Source organism: Manis javanica, chromosome 2 (assembly GCF_040802235.1).
Source record: "Manis javanica isolate MJ-LG chromosome 2, MJ_LKY, whole genome shotgun sequence".
Taxonomy (NCBI): domain Eukaryota; kingdom Metazoa; phylum Chordata; class Mammalia; order Pholidota; family Manidae; genus Manis; species Manis javanica.
Window position 1 is genome coordinate 51,037,640 of NC_133157.1, and position 16,006 is coordinate 51,053,645.

A 16,006-nucleotide genomic window follows, 5' to 3' on the forward strand; every position below is an offset into this window, starting at 1 on the left:
TCTCCTAATTTATTTTTATTTTTTATTTTGGTATCATTAATATACAAGTTTATGAGCAACATTGTGGTTACTAGAGTCCATCCATTATCAAGCCTTTACCACATACCCCATTACAGCCACTGTCCATCAGCGTAGTAAGATGCTGTAGAGTCACTACTTGTCTTTTCTGTGCTATACTGCCTTCCCCATGCCCCCACCCACCAACATTATGTGTGTTAATCGTAATGCCCCTTATTCCCCTTATACCTCCCTCCCCACCCTTCCTCACTGTCCCTTTCCCTTTGGTAACTGTTAGCCCATTCTTGGGTTCTGTGAGTCTGTTGCTGTTTTGTTCCTTCAGTTTTGCTTTGTTCTTATACTCCACAGATGAGTGAAATCATTTGAGTCTTGTCTTTCTCCAACTGGCTTATTTCACTGAGCATTATACCCTCTAGCTCCATCCATGTTGATGCAAATGGTAGGATTTGTTTTCTTCTTATGGCTCAATAATGTTCCATTGTGTATATGTACCACATCTTTAACCAATCATCTACTGATGGACACTTAGGTTGTTTCCATTTCTTGGCTATTATAAATAGTGCTGTGATAAACGTAGGTGTGCATATGTCTTCTTGAAACTGGGCTCCTGCATTCTTAGGGTAAATTCCTAGGAGTGGAATTCCTGGGTCAAATAGTATTTCTATTTTGAGTTTTTTGAGGAACCTTCATACTGCTTTCCACAATGGTTGAACTAATTTGCATTCCCACCAGCAATGTAGGAGGGTTCCCCTTTCTCCACATCCTCACCAGCCTTTGTTGTTGTTTGTCTTTTGGATGTTGGCCATGCCTAATTGCTTTAGGCAGGTTGGCCATTTTGACAATATTAATTCTTCCTACCCAAGAGTATGTGAGATGATATGTCATGTGGTTTTAATTTGCATTTCTCTGATGATTAGCAATGTGGGCATCTTTTCATGTGCCTGTTGGCCATCTGAATTTCTTCTTTGGAGAAGTGTCTGTTCAGCTTTTCTGCCCATTTTTTAATTGGATTATTTGCTTTTTGTTAAGGTATGTGAGCTCTTTATATATTTTGGATGTCAATCCCTTATTGGATATGTCATTTATGAATATATTCTCCCATACTGTAGGATGTCTTTTGTTCTGCTGATGGTGTCCTTTCCTGTATAGAAGCTTTTTAGTTTGATATAGTCCCACCTGTTCATTTTTGCTTTTGTTTCCCTTCCCCGGAGAGATATGTTCATAAAGAAGTTACTCATGTTTAAGTTCAGGAGAGTTTTGCCTATGTTTTCTTCTAAGAGTTTTATGGTTTCATGACTTATATTCAGATCTTTGATCCATTTCGAGTTTACTTTTGTGTATGGAGTTAGACAGTAATCCAGTTACATTCTCTTACATGTAGCTGTCCAGTTTTGCCAACACCAGCTGTTGAAGAGGCTATTTCCCTATTGTATATCCATGGCTCCTTTATCATATATTAATTGACCATATATGCTTGGGTTAATATCTGGACTCTCTATTCTGTTCCACTGGTCTGTGGGTCTGTTCTTGTGCCAGTACCAAATTGTCTTGATTACTGTGGCTTTGTAGTAGAGCTTGAAGTTGGGAAGCGAGATCCCCCCTGTTTTATTCTTCCTTCTCAGGATTGCTTTGGCTATTTGGGGTCTTTTGTGGTACCATATGAATTTTAGAACTATTTGTTCAGTTCATTGAAGAATGCTGTTGGTATTTTGATATCGATTGCATTGAATCTGTAGATTGCTTTAGGCAGGTTGGCCATTTTGACAATATTAATTCTTCCTACCCAAGAGTATGGGATGAATTTCCATTTATTAGTGTCCTCTTTAATTTCTCTTAAGAGTGTCTTGTAGTTTTCAGGGTATAGGTCTTTCATTTAGTTTGGTGTTTATTTCATAAAACTGAAAAGTAATGGAATGTAATAAATATTAAGAGCATTGTTATCTCTTATAAAAATGTTTTTTAAAAATCTCCATTTACATACACAGAGAGAGTGAGTCTCAGGATGGAGGAGCGGGTTCTAATTAAGATAGTGCCTACATACATGCTTTATAATCAGTTATATTTCTGTTGAATAAGCAGGACAATTGTTAGTGTTTTTAAAGTCATGAATTAATTTGAACAAGATAAAAACAACTGTTTTTCCAACATCAAAATCAAATATTATTTATACAAGATTTTGTTTAGTATATAAATTCCTACAAAGTTTTACTTACTTGAGTTCATATACCTTTATACCTTTTTGTGTTTGAGCAAGGAAAAAATAATAATTTATATGAAATTTCTAAACATAATCAGGACTATGACAGAATATTTCATATTACATGTTTTGTAAGAAATCTAATATGTAACAGAGCTTGTGAGAAAGATTTTTTTTTTGAGAGGGCATCTCTCATATTTATTGATCAAATGGTTCTTAACAACAATAAAATTCTGTATAGGGGACTCAATGCACAATAATTAATCAACCCCAAGCCTAGTTTTCAACAGTCTCCAATCTTCTGAAGCATAACAAACATGTTCTTACATGGTGAACAAATTCTTACATAGTGAATAAGTTCTTACATGGTGAACAGTGCAAGGTCAGTCATCACAGAAACTTTCGGTTTTGATCACGCATTATGAACTATAAACAATCAGGTCAAATATGAATATTTGTTTGATTTTTATACTTGAGTTATATGTGAATCCCACATTTCTCCCTTATTATTATTGTTATGATTATTATTATTTTTAATAAAATGCTGAAGTGGTAGGTAGATGCAAGATAAAGGTAGAAAACATAGTTTAGTGCTGTAAGAGGGCAAATGTAGATGATCAGGTGTGTGCCTATAGACTAAGTATTAATCCAAGCTAGACAAGGGCAACAAAACATCACGGATGCAGATTTCTCTCAAAACAGGAGGGGTGGGGTTCTAAGCCTCACCTCTGCTGATTCCCAATTTCTCACCTGATGGCCCCCCTGCGACTGTGCCTGTCTTAGGTTGTTCCTCCCTTGAGGAATCTTACCCGTCTCTGGCTGAGAAAGATTTATAAGAAAGCTTCAACAGAAAAATTTGAAAGAAAGTTACACCTCTCGGGCAGAGGATCTGAACAGACACTTCTCCAAAGAAGAAATTCAGATGGCCAACAGGCACATGAAAAGATGCCCACATCGCTAATCATCAGAGAAATACAAATTAAAACCACAATGACATATCATCTCACACTAGTTAGGATGGCCAACATCCAAAAGACAAACAACAACAAAGGCTGGCGGGGATGTGGAGAAAGGGCAACCCTCATACACTGCTGGTGGTAATGCAAATTAGTTCAACCATTGTGGAAAGCAGTATGAAAGTTCCTAAGAATGCAGGAGCCCAATTTCAAGAAGACATATGCACACCTATGTTTATAGCAGCACTATTTACAATAGCCAAGAAATGGAAGCAACCTAAGTGTCCATCAGTAGATGATTGGATAAAGAAGATGTGGTACATATACACAACAGAATATTATTGAGCCATAAGAAGAAAACAAATCCTATCATTTCCAACAACATGGATGGAGCTAGAGGGTGTAATGCTCAGTGAAATAAGCCAGTTGGAGAAAGACAAGTATCAAATGATTTCACTCATCTGTAGAGTATAAGAACAAAGCAAAAACTGAAGGAACAAAACAGCAGCAGACTCACAGAACCCAAGAATGAACTAACAGGTACCAAAGGGAAAGGGACTGGGGAGGATAGGTGGGAAGGGAGGTATAAGGGAATAAGGGGCATTATGATTAGCACACATAGTGTAGCAGGGGGGCACAAGGAAGGCAGTTTAGTACAGAGAAGACAAGTAGTGATTCTATAGCATCTTACTATGCTGATGGACAGTGACTGTAATGGGGTATGTGGTGGAGGCTTGATAATGGGGGGAATCTAGGAACCACAATGTTGCTCATGAACTTGTATATTAATGATACCAAAATTTAAAAAAAGAAAAAAAAAAGAAGACATACCTCCCAATGCATTGTTAAACTTAATTGAGTTGTGATCAAGAACACTAACAAAATGATGGACAGTGACTGTAATGGGGTATGTGGTGGGGACTTGATAATGGGGGGGAGTCTAGTAACCATAATGTTGCTCATGTAATTGCACATTAATGATACCAAAATAAATAAATAAATAAATAAATAAATAAATAAATAAAGTACACTAACAGATTTGCAGTGTTGGCTCTGAAGCCCACCTACAATTAAAATATTTCTGAAGAACCTCCTGTTAACATCAGATTTCTTAGTACTTCCAGCCTTCTATATTCTTTTCATTCTGTCCAAACTGAAGTGTCTTGGACCAAAAAAGACATTCTGATTTTAGGGTATCTCTTATGAAAGGGTTTGAGTTGTGCTTATGGTTAAAAGTAATGTTTATGTATGTCAGTGTTTAATGTTTTAAAATTATATTCTTCAACCAAGCAGTTTTGTTCATGTACTTATTTTGAGTGCATTAGTTAGGACAAATCTGGCTGCAAACATTTAACAAGTATTTATGTGGGTAGCATTTAATAAAACTTTTTAAATTCACTTTTTAAGGATTATGAAAACTTTAAGTTTTCTTTGATTGTAAGTTTTCTTGTATAACATTAGTATTCTTTGTGAAGCTGTGAGGGGAAATAAATTTTGTTTTTCGCTCTATCACAACACATGCACATGGATGTAATGCTGGATTGGAGCCCCAGTCTTGACTTTGCAAGAAAGGTAAGAACACTCCTGTTTACAGTGCCTGACTCCATCCTTTTCCTGGAATAAGGAATGGAATTGGTTTTGTTTCTTGATAGATTTGATCAAATCATATACTAGTTTGATAATCACAGGTGTAAAGGATAGCCATCCACATCTGTTCAAAACACAGAATGCTACTCCTAAACAATATTCCCTTAATAACATTTCTTGTTTTCAGGGATTCCTGAAAATTGCAGTGGATGACCTCTAGAATACTTTTAATACACAGCAAATAACTGAAGTCACTTAGTTCATCATTTTATTCAGTAAAAATGTATATCATAATATTCTAAGGAGTGAAGGAATAACAGAGGAGAGAAGGATGAAATGAGGATTGGGTGACATTAAATGATAAAAGTCCACCTTCCTGGATGCAGGTAATACAGAAATGTAAAAATGTTCCCATCTGTCTGAGCCATCAGTTCCTGATGTAGTTCCCTAGAGGAAGTGGCTGAAAAGTCATTTCCACCTAATGGGTTGTTAGGTTGCCTGTCTACAGTAGGTTGGTGGTTGCAGCCCACTTCCTCTAAGACAAAGGGCCGCATCGCTAAACCCCATCACAGCTGACACTAATTGGCACTGCCGGCGGCCCTGAGCTGTGAGAGCAGGCCTGCCCAGGTGTACAGTGGGGCACACTGATGGGGGGGGGGCACCGATGGGAGGGCTTTTTCTCAGAGTTTGTTAGTGGGTGCAGATGTTTTGATTTTCCTTTTCTGACCCCTCTTCTAGCAGTTTATATCATACTGAGCATTGTTACTTGACTTCGGAAAAATTCAATGAAAGTCCCTTTGCCAAGCCCCTGGTCATTGAAAGTTAATCCTCACCTTCAATACTGTTGGGGCTTCCAGATATTATCACCTACCTGTGAAAAGTTCTATTGAGTAATTAAAATTGCTAGTAGCAAATAAAAAACTACTTTTTTCCTCATATTTATATTTATCAAATGAACATTTTTGTTTTCTTTCTTTCTTAAGTAAGAAGCCAGAAGAGGGCCTATCAGTCTTTCAGAAATGAGTTTGGGAGCCATTTGGTCCATTTCACTTAAAATTACCAGAAATAAGGAGAAGAACTTGCTTTGTGTTCAGAAGGGTTTAGAGTGAAGGATTTAGTTGCTGGAAGGGGTTCAGAATGATAAAAGTACATAAAAGCAGTTTAGCACCCTGTCCTTCGAAATTATTAAGTAGGTTGAAACTTGATTGCTATATATGGCTTCCAGACTTTGATGATATGTATAAGGGAGGGAACTGGGAAGGGAAGAGAAACATTACTGAGCGGAGATTTTGGAGGCTCTGTGCTGGGCACTTGCCTATACATTAGCTTTTAAAAATGCACAGAGATTACCCAACTTCCATTTATAGAGAAATGTGACTGTAATCATTACCAGTTATATGCAAACTCCCTACATTCTTAAACTGCATACTGGAAAATTGGTGAGTGGTACCAGCAGAGAAGAAAGAAATTACTAAGGGAATTGATTAGTCATATTAATCATTTATGTTTCTTCCCTGCATCCATTAAAAGTGAAAAAGGATAGCCATTTAGGTACCCAGACCCTGGCCCTCCCTGGCTTCCTCTTCCCCCTCCATCAGTTTCAAGCTCAGGAGTGTGTAGTGGGATCCTGCTTCAACGGTTGGCTTGGACCACAGCTCCCTGTGAGAGGCTCTGCTTTCTAACATCGGAAAGCTCCTGAGGCCTTCCTCAGGAAACTGCCTACTTCCTTCACAGTGTCCAAAGGGATGTGAAACAAGTTTGGGATTTCCTGTCACTCCTGAATTCTTTCAGAGTGTCTCCTTGCATTGATATCTGTTTATATAGTTCTCAATGTGGTTCCATGCCTTTTATAGGCACCACAATAAGAGGACAATTGCAGGGCCAAGGCCAGGGTGAGACTACTGAGGTGCCAAGTGTGCGGAGGAGGTGGTGGCCCTCCCAGGCTTGTGCAGGTGCACCTGGGCTTCTCATTCATTCATTTTGGAGTGCGGTCCTGGGCAACTGTACTTCATTAAGTGCCACAGATGATTCTGACATATGCCTGTTCTCTTTTATATTTAATAAAATTGCTTTCTTTTGCTTTTTCTTTAATTAGTGGAAACATTTGGCCAAGAGCAGAAGAAGATGAGACTCTGCTAATAAGAAATTTTGTGTTCTCAGCACACTGATAAAATCTCACCTTCCATGAGCAGATCCTGTGCTCCAGCTAAGATGCCTAAATAATAAAAGATGTACCAGCACTACTTTCTGTGATTTGAAATTAAAGCAAGAAGCACTTTCACATGGAGGCATTATTTGCACATGTTTTACATTTCTCACCCCTGTTCTTTCTTGTTTGTTTTCTCAGTTGAAAAGGTAACATACCTGACACCTGTGTGCAGAGTCTCAAGTTATTAACTCAAGTATAATAGCCTCTCACACAGACAAGCTTTTGTAGCTGATTGAATACTACCACTTCGTAGTACTTTTGACACCAGAGGATTTTTCCTTCCCATGATCAACTCTTTAAAATCAAGCAAATAGGTTAGTTTTGGGGAAAAAAAATCTCTATTCAGTGAGTTGACATGTAGAATCTAAAGTTTTTTTGTGGAGATAGATTCTGAAAATGGTGCTTTGGCAAGTAGAATATGGCTAAGTAAGCATTAGGTAGTCTAACTCTAAAATTTGTTTATTTTTAATTAAGAGAAAAAGATGAATCTGTGGACTAGTCATCTAAAAGAATATAATACTGTACAATAGACACCCATTTAAAATTCTATCATCCCTACCTTATTTATAGCTGAGGCATACCATCTGGCAGCTGTGCCTTGATGTTAACTTTAACACAGGTAATATATTTTACAATTAAAATAATAGCCTCATTTTTCTTGGTATGATCAAACATAAAATACTAAAATGTGTTCACTACCGGCTCTGTGGATATTCAGGTAATGTTTCAGTGAAATCATATTGAATTGTGCTTTCCTCATCTGTTTATGGTTCACCCAAGTGGAACATACTAATTGTCCCACAGTCAATCTTGGAAAACCGTTATCTTACAAAACTGTGAGGTACTTTGCAGAAATCCACCATGTGCTGTTTTTTTTTTTCTTTGTTGTTACTTTGGCACTGATGCCCAGTTTCACCAATAGCATTATCTGCATTATCTGTGGTCTGTGGTCATCTGTTTAGGGATGCTCTAGCGTTATTTAAAATACATAATGTAGGCTATGTATAGGTTTCTTATGTGTCAGGGTTCTGAATGTGGGTGAGTGACAAATGCCGTAAAATGTTGGTAGCTGTTGTCTTCCTTCACCATTCTTTGTAGGCCACCAAAGCTAGTATGTGTGTGTTCCGTCATGCAGTCATCCAGTAAAATATTGACTTGACTGATAATCGTCATATCGAAGAAGTGGATGCATTACAACATAAGGAAATGCCCTCTACATCATAAAGAAAAACTGAAATACATGAAAATGTTAAACATGTCTTACTATATTACCTGTTTTTCATGTATTACTTCTAACCAGGATTCTGCAATAGTTGCACCATTTCATTCCTTTCCAGAGGAGGGAAGCAGATGGGGAGGATTTTATTCCCTGTGCAGGGAATTCAAATTGACCCTCTCAACGTACTTCTTTCACCTTTACTGAAAGACAAACCGAGGGACCCATTCATTTGGAGAAGGTATTAGGAGGGTGTGTGTATTTTTCAAAAAGGGCTGCTGTATGTAAGCTTTCATTCATAGCCGTACCTGAGTCTTTCAAGCAAGGGACTCAGAATACTAAATTGCACTTCTTCCTTTTGACCCAAAAAAGTTGTAAATCACTACAGCGCATGACGTGTGATCTAACCCTTCAAATTACTTGAATATGGTTGATGTCAGACTCATATCCCTGATCAGTTTGTGTTCAGAATTTACTTAGGAGGAAGCAGATGGTGTATTTGTTTATGTTTCACAACTTCTACCACTGTCTCTGAAATAATAGACTTTAGCAAATGAAAGCATGAATGCCTTGTCTGTGATAGACCACAAACATTTGAAAGGTATTGTTCTTTAATGTTCAGTTGTTTTGTATAGTATGCATGGCTTTTGCAGAGGCTACAGTTTTACGTGTAGCTATCCTTGAGGTGTACTTCTGTTAATTTATTCATATTAAAGCCACAGTTTGGTATTTTTAGTAACACTTGGATCAAGGAAGGAAAGGGCCAGCTGCACAAACTGACTTTAAGGAAAGCATATCAAAACATATATATTTTGGTGTTTGGCGTTTTAAAAAACAGGAAGTATGTTATTTTATTGCCATATAGAAGCAGTAGGTGTTGCCCAAGAATGTATACATTGCCTGGGACAGAGCCAGTGCCTGGCCCTTGAACTACAGTGAGTTTGGTTTTCTTTATTTTGTTTCAGGCACACTATTATAAAAGTAGCCTTTGGGAACAGAGAAATGGCAGTGGTAAAGAAGAAGTATTCTTTTCTGTAATGACAGAGATCTAAGTTTGAATGTTACTAGTATTGCCCAGAAGAAGAGATAAGAGATGCATCCTTAGAATAAGGTACCTTTTTCTAGTACATCTAAAATGCCTTTTTTTATAATGATGAGTAGATTCTGCCACGCCAAGCTTACTGAGATTGTTTGCCCCTTGTCACCCTCTTATCCGATGTTGGAAGACCAGGAAATGATTTTTGACCAGCAATTTGCATTTTTTGGTAGCATGTGCTGTATGTTTTAAGTGAGTTTTATAGTGTCCATTTTCAGATAGATATCCCTGGAATTTGTAAATACTACTCTGTCACAGCTAGACATTTTAGCAACTGTATTTAATTTTTTTTTTGAATTCACAAATTATTACAAAAGTTATATCCCCTTAAAAGCTTTCTCTTATTTCATTTTCCTCCCAATATACCAATAGTTGGAAACATGAGTTCAGCATAAATTATGTATTGATAGCCTCATAGCATTCTCTCAGATTTCAATTTCTTAGAAAGTTGTTGTGAAACCAAAAATTTGACAGATAAATGTAGAGTCTAGCAAGTGATGTGAATATAACAGATTTTACTTCATTTCTGTCAACTATCTGTAATAGGTTATTAATATCAGTATATAGTTATTATTTTCTTCAGGTATCTACATAAGGAGTTTTTTGTCAAAGAGTACGTCTGCCTATCCTGAGAGACAAATCCTCTTAGGATTTGAAATTCTTAATTATTTAATGAAGAGATTCTATGGGGTCTCAAAATACAGATATAAATCCCCAAAACTAGGGGGGACAGAAAAGGAAAACCAGGCATGGAATGAAAGAATATCATCTTTATGTGAGGGATAAGTTTTGGTATTCAAAATCACATCTAGCTTTGTACAAAAAGAAGTGGGTTTATTCTGTGCACTAAGATTATGGGGAAAATGACATAAAAGAACATGCTGATAAAGCTTATGCCTTCTGGTATATAAAGCAAATATTTAAATATATATCTATTTGTGTCTATATACAGAGTTAAAGGACAGTTTTCCATGAAATAATGCATTCGTTTAGAATTGCTGTAGATTTTCATAATTTTTAAAACATTCCTATTGTAACCTACATCAAAAGGGCAGCCAGGTTTTTTGTGTCTGACTATACATATGCATTATAAAAAAGTGAGTCTACTGTAATTACCAGTTTGCAGAGCGAATTCCTACAGGGTTTGTACTCTCCCCATTAGTAAAAGAGATAAGTTGAAATGTATTAAAATTTCACTGTACAACTGGGAGTTTTTGTTCACAGTAAATGTGTTAATGTTTCTTCATTGCTCGACTGTTTGTGTTTAAATTTAGGCAGCATACCCAACAGGGACAAAATTATAGGATAAAGCTATGTATAAAAGAAAATCCTTCAGAGAGCACCAATAAGGCTCTTTTTAAAAATAAGCAGTTATGTATAATAGTACATGGCCATAGCCACAGAGAAAAGTTTTATCTGTCTATTTCAGGATTATTGGAATTTTTCTTTCCCTTGTTTGAAAGTTAAGAGGACTGGGTTTATGTCAATAGCTAATACACTTTGATGTAAAAACATCTATTATCTTTTTCAGTGTTACTCCTGTAAAAAGAAAAAGATGCGTTCCTGTTGTCCTTATGATGAAGAGAGGCTAATAGCATTTTGAGAGCAAGGTGATAGATCATATTTGCTTCCCAAGTAAAGGAATTCTTTCTTGTTAAAAATTCTAATTACAGCCTGTTACATATTTGGAGCATTTATCTCTGCTTTTCTTTGTTGCCATGAACTTAGTAAATACGATTATTCACACAAATAGGCTTACATTAAAAAAAATTAATCTGCAACTGCTATCACCTAGTGTGAATATGTAATGAAATTCACAAATACAGGGTAAAGACTAGTATTTCTCTGCAGTCTAGAGTGGGCAGAAGATGTAATATAAACACTGGCTATTTAATCCTTAGCCAGCCAGAGAGCTGACCTCCTCTCTCTCTTAAATGTTGAAAACATATTTTTTAAGTTCTTACTGTTTACTTTTTGTAGTTTCTTTCACCTGCTTTTTTATACATGAAGATGAAAGAGTTTGCCAATGTCCATATGCCAACCCAAATGTTGCCTCAGGCCTCACACCACAGACCCACAATACAAATCATGTAAAGAAGCAAAACTAAAATATAAATCTTCATTTTTAAATGTTGCTACCCTAGAAATAGTGTTTTGTAATTTACTTTGTGATACTGTACATAGTTATGTGGAGACCTATCAGAGAAAGAGGAGGAGGGAGGAAATGAATGCATATGTATGTGTATTTCACTTGTTTGGATCCCTACATTGAAGTGCTCTTAGAAAATGTGAAAAACCCCTTGGATATTTCCTGTTGTATTTTAGCTTTCCATCATAAAATGTATTTTCTCCTTCAAAATAGGTTGGTTCATCATGAGAGACAGACAGAGACAGGCAGACATTTAATTCTTCCTCTTCTACTCTGTTCTTTAAAAAGTAAGTTTTTAACTGATAGACCTTGAAGTAAGTCCTTTAGAGCTATTACTTTCTTTTGGCTAATTTGTAGAAAGGCACCATATGAAAATTGGATTTTTGATCTGATGGAGTGATTCTTGAGTTCTTATGAACCATTTATAGTCTATCGAGTAAATCCTTCTTAGTTCACGGATTATTGACCCAATGGACCATATTAGCTGCTTCGAAGCTGTTATAGCCCGTTATGTTGATTCAGCTGACACACATGTGAACCCAGTCCACATGCCCAAGATGACATTAACATTGTTCTGGAAGACTCCCTTTTTTTTCCACAAGGCTTGTATTTATTTCTTAATTTTCAAGAGTTAGCTCAGAGTCCCTGGCAACCATTGCGTAGATCTTGCCGTTTGCTCAGTGATGAAGCATTTGTTAGCAGCTAGATGGTCTGTTTCTTGCTGCCTTTCTCTATAAGTGTATGTCTATCTTTGTCTTTTAAACCAACTAATCCTTAAAAGAAAAAAGAGAATAATGTTTTTTCAACACTCTTGGGTACGTTTTACCCTCAGATATGCATAGATTCCATAGAAATTTGTGGGATTTCTGTGCAAATCTGAATGCAGTCCTTTCAATTTGAGAAAACTACCTTTTAGAAGAAATGGTAACATTGTATTTGTGTTTTTAAAAAATGTATTACCTGAGAGAGTTCACTTGAAAAATTTTAGCAACTCTAGCCACTGGTAAAATCACGGTGTGCCTTCAGTGATTTATATGAAGCTGTAATGAAGCCAGTACAGGTCTCAGCACAGACCCTTGGGGAATCTATGACCTAACATAAATAACGTATAAGAGGGCATATAGACTGTTCTTCATATCATTATTATTATTTGTAATGGGTATGATTCCTGAGGTGATATCTGCTCTTGGGAAAAGAAACATATTCTTTCATAATCAGGCATAATTATGATGCACAGTTACATGCACAATGGAAGGTATTAGAATATTTGTTGAGATATGCTACTAACAGGCAATCCCAAGATAGGCTGCAGTAAGATGTAAAATGAACCAAGCATTCATTTATACCTTGTCACTCTTTTCCAGATTTTGGCTTTTCTTAAACATGTAGAGACTCCATAGAAAGCTGTTTAGAATCTCTTTTTCTGTCGAAAATATACCACTTTGTAGAAAATTCCAGTGTAAATTGTTAACTGCTTACTTAGCAGTTTCCCCCACCTTTTCAAGTTGCTTAAATCTTCGTCCACTCCTCTTCCTTTGTGTGTAGTTTGTTCACATATTCTGTTCGGTCTTAAACTCCCACTGGAACTGAAAAAATATCTAAGGAAATCTCACTGTGGAGTAGGGTAGCAATGGGGGGATTATTCAGTTCCTTGCCTTTCATACACAGGCAGAGTGGGAAGAGCTCTGGATTACCAGCTGTGGCCCTTAAAGGACATCTAGGAGCCTCATTTTCTGCTGTTTGAAAAATCTCTAATTTGGGGGATTTTGATGATTAAATACGAGAATGCAATTGAAGTATTACGCAAGCTTCATAACACTGTACAAATATAGGACATTATTAGTCTCACAAAGGCTGCCTCAGTTGGCCTGGGTAATGGAAGTTGTCATTTGAAATGATATAGTCTAAAATGCAACAGCTTGTCTCCCTTGTTGCTTCACTGGGATAAATTCTTTTCACAAACCTGGGGAGTAAATTTAGTTAAAAGGTCACCCACCTTATGCTCTTACTTGGTAAATGGATTGATTGCTATGCTCTGGCATTTGAAATGTGAGGCTGGCTCCTTTTGTAGAGGACAAAGATTTAGAGGGACTTGTTCCTTAAAGGGGTCCCTCCCACGCTGCCCAGGATGGAGGATGCATCACCGACTCAGGAGCATCTCACATTTGGCACAGCCTGGGATGTGTCTTGGGGTACTCATGCTCCTCTGCGCTACATCCCCAAAGTCGGGTCATCGTGCAAATCATTTTTCTCAGGATTGAAGCTGCTTCTGAAATAGCAGAATTTAGGCTTTATCTTGTCTTGCTTCTTGCCTAATGAGTATTTCTTTGTCAAGTGCTAGAAGGTTCATAAGTCTTTTTGCATCTCATTATAAATCCTTTCCTTATTAATGTCTTCCCTATCATATTATATTAGTAATTGTTTTCATGAATGCCACAGAGAAATGTAATCACATTACCACCTTTCAAATTGCATTAGTGAAAATGAATAAAATGTATATCAATGGGATACAAAATTGCTGATTCAACATTAAGGCAGAATGAGATGAGTATTACTTAACATTAATCTGATATCAGAGTACTTTGGCTCCATATATAAAGTTGTTATGTATTCTGGTAAATGTAGATGGAGTTTAGTTAATATGTGGTTATTTTAAGTGATGAACTAACCCCTTATTTTCAGTTAGATGATATGTATATTCATGGGAAGAGTATTTCCTTTCTAGTATGTTATCACAGCTACTTAAGTAGTCTGCAAAATTTGTAAGCATACTGGCAATAAATGGAATAGCTTAATTGTTAACTGTTAGGTACAGAAATAAAGTTTCTGCCCAATTTGAAATGCCTTTTCATTTCCTGTTTTTCTAATATTACTAATCATCTAACCAAATAGCTTATATTGCCATAGGCCTAATGTAATTGGGGTGGGGGAGCAGGAGACATAACACACGTACTCCAAAGCCTGCGTGTGCTTTGATGCCATAGAAGCATGGGTTTTTCCTTATATAATTGGCTATATCCCGCTGTTGATTTTCACTCTGAACTCCTAAATTATTTAAATGGGGTCTTCCTCATGTCGATTGATAGTAGGTTGTGGTCATAAGGTAATGACTATAGATGCTCATTGGATCCATGTCTGTAAAAATTCATGTGCCTGTGTGTATGTCCCTTTCTCCCTGTTTGTATTTATATATTCTCATATAGTCATGAAAACAGTCACTCATATATAAACATTTACTCAGAAGTTTGTTTTCCCTCTTTACCTCCTTCTAAACCAAATTCATTTCTTGACTTTTGCTAAAGTAATTTTTTCATCACAGTAAATTGAGAAAAATGGTTCTGCTGATATACATGACAGAATTCACCATTGTCAATTTTTAACAAATTCTCTTAGTTCTTTAGGATCTTGATATTAGTATGTTGAGTATTAAAGCTGAGATGCCCCACCTCATAATTTGTTGAAGTATGTTCTGGATTTTCCTGGTATAAAAATAGCAGTGGATTTAAAAAATAATTGCTGATTTTTAAACGGGTATGTTAGGTTTTGATGTTTTCAAAGTAGAAGGGATTTTCAAATTCAAGCAGCAGTGAAATTCCCTTGTTTGCCCTCTGTTTATTCATTCATTTAGTATTTGTATATTGAAGACCTACTAGATTAAAGAAAGATGTTTTTTTCTATAGTATGTCTCCAGGGGCATGATATCTTATGAATCAAATGATTTAATAGCACTAAAAGAAACGAGCTGCTTCCCACTTTTAAATGTATTTATTATTCATATGCCATATATTTTACCATTTAAAGTACACAGTTCAGTGGATTTTAATATATTTGCAGTTATGTGCAACCATCATCACAGTTATTTTTGGAACAGTTTCATCATCTCAAAAAGAAACCCTTTCGCTATCCCTGCAGCCCCTAAGCAGCCACGAACTATTTCCTGTCTTTATAGATTTCTGTGTTCTGAATGTTTTATGTAAGTGGAATCATATAAAATGAGGGCCTTTTTCTTTTACTTAGCATCATGTTTTCAAGGTTCATTCATGTTGTATGTAGCAACAGTCCATTCTTTTTTATGGCCAAATAATATTCCATTATGGGTATATTATGTTCTGTCTGTCGACTTGCCAATTGATAGAGGAATTGTACATTTTAAGGGAAACTTAAAATGAGGCTTAACGTTCCCAGACTTTTAACAGTAAATGGTGTTGAAAGGCCACCTTTTGCCAGTGAATCTCTTTCAATTATTCTGGATATGTTTATTATGATGATGATATATTTTCTTGATCAATTTTATTCTCATCATGTTCTGTTGAGGTCAGTTTTTAAATTGTCCAGCTTTTCATCCTGACCATGTGGTCCACTGGTTGCATTAGTGGCATCTGGTCCTTGTAGTGAGTCTAGACTGACCATGTGTTTTCAGATCTTCTGATTCAGCCACAAAATGTAATTCTTGAAGACACCCAAGAAATTTCAGAACACATAGGTACAACAAAATGATCATTTTTGTCAGGTTGCTGTTTCTTCATATAACAGTAAAAACAATTAAACAAGTTTTAAAGAACCTTTTATTGAGGGATT

At 36.4% G+C, this 16,006-nt stretch overlaps 1 protein-coding gene across 18 annotated transcripts in view; it reads left to right on the forward strand.

Moving 5' to 3' along the window:
• BNC2 (basonuclin zinc finger protein 2) overlaps positions 1-16,006 on the forward strand; it is a 429,408-nt gene that overhangs the window by 235,227 nt on the left and 178,175 nt on the right. For 2 of the 18 annotated variants that reach the window (XM_073228473.1, XM_017657972.3), the window contains exon 2: positions 11,642-11,715. The exons of the other annotated variants lie outside the window; for them this stretch is intronic. The gene's annotated coding sequence lies outside the window, so the exon portion shown is untranslated. The remainder of the gene's footprint in view (positions 1-11,641; positions 11,716-16,006) is intronic. 18 annotated transcript variants of the gene reach the window in all.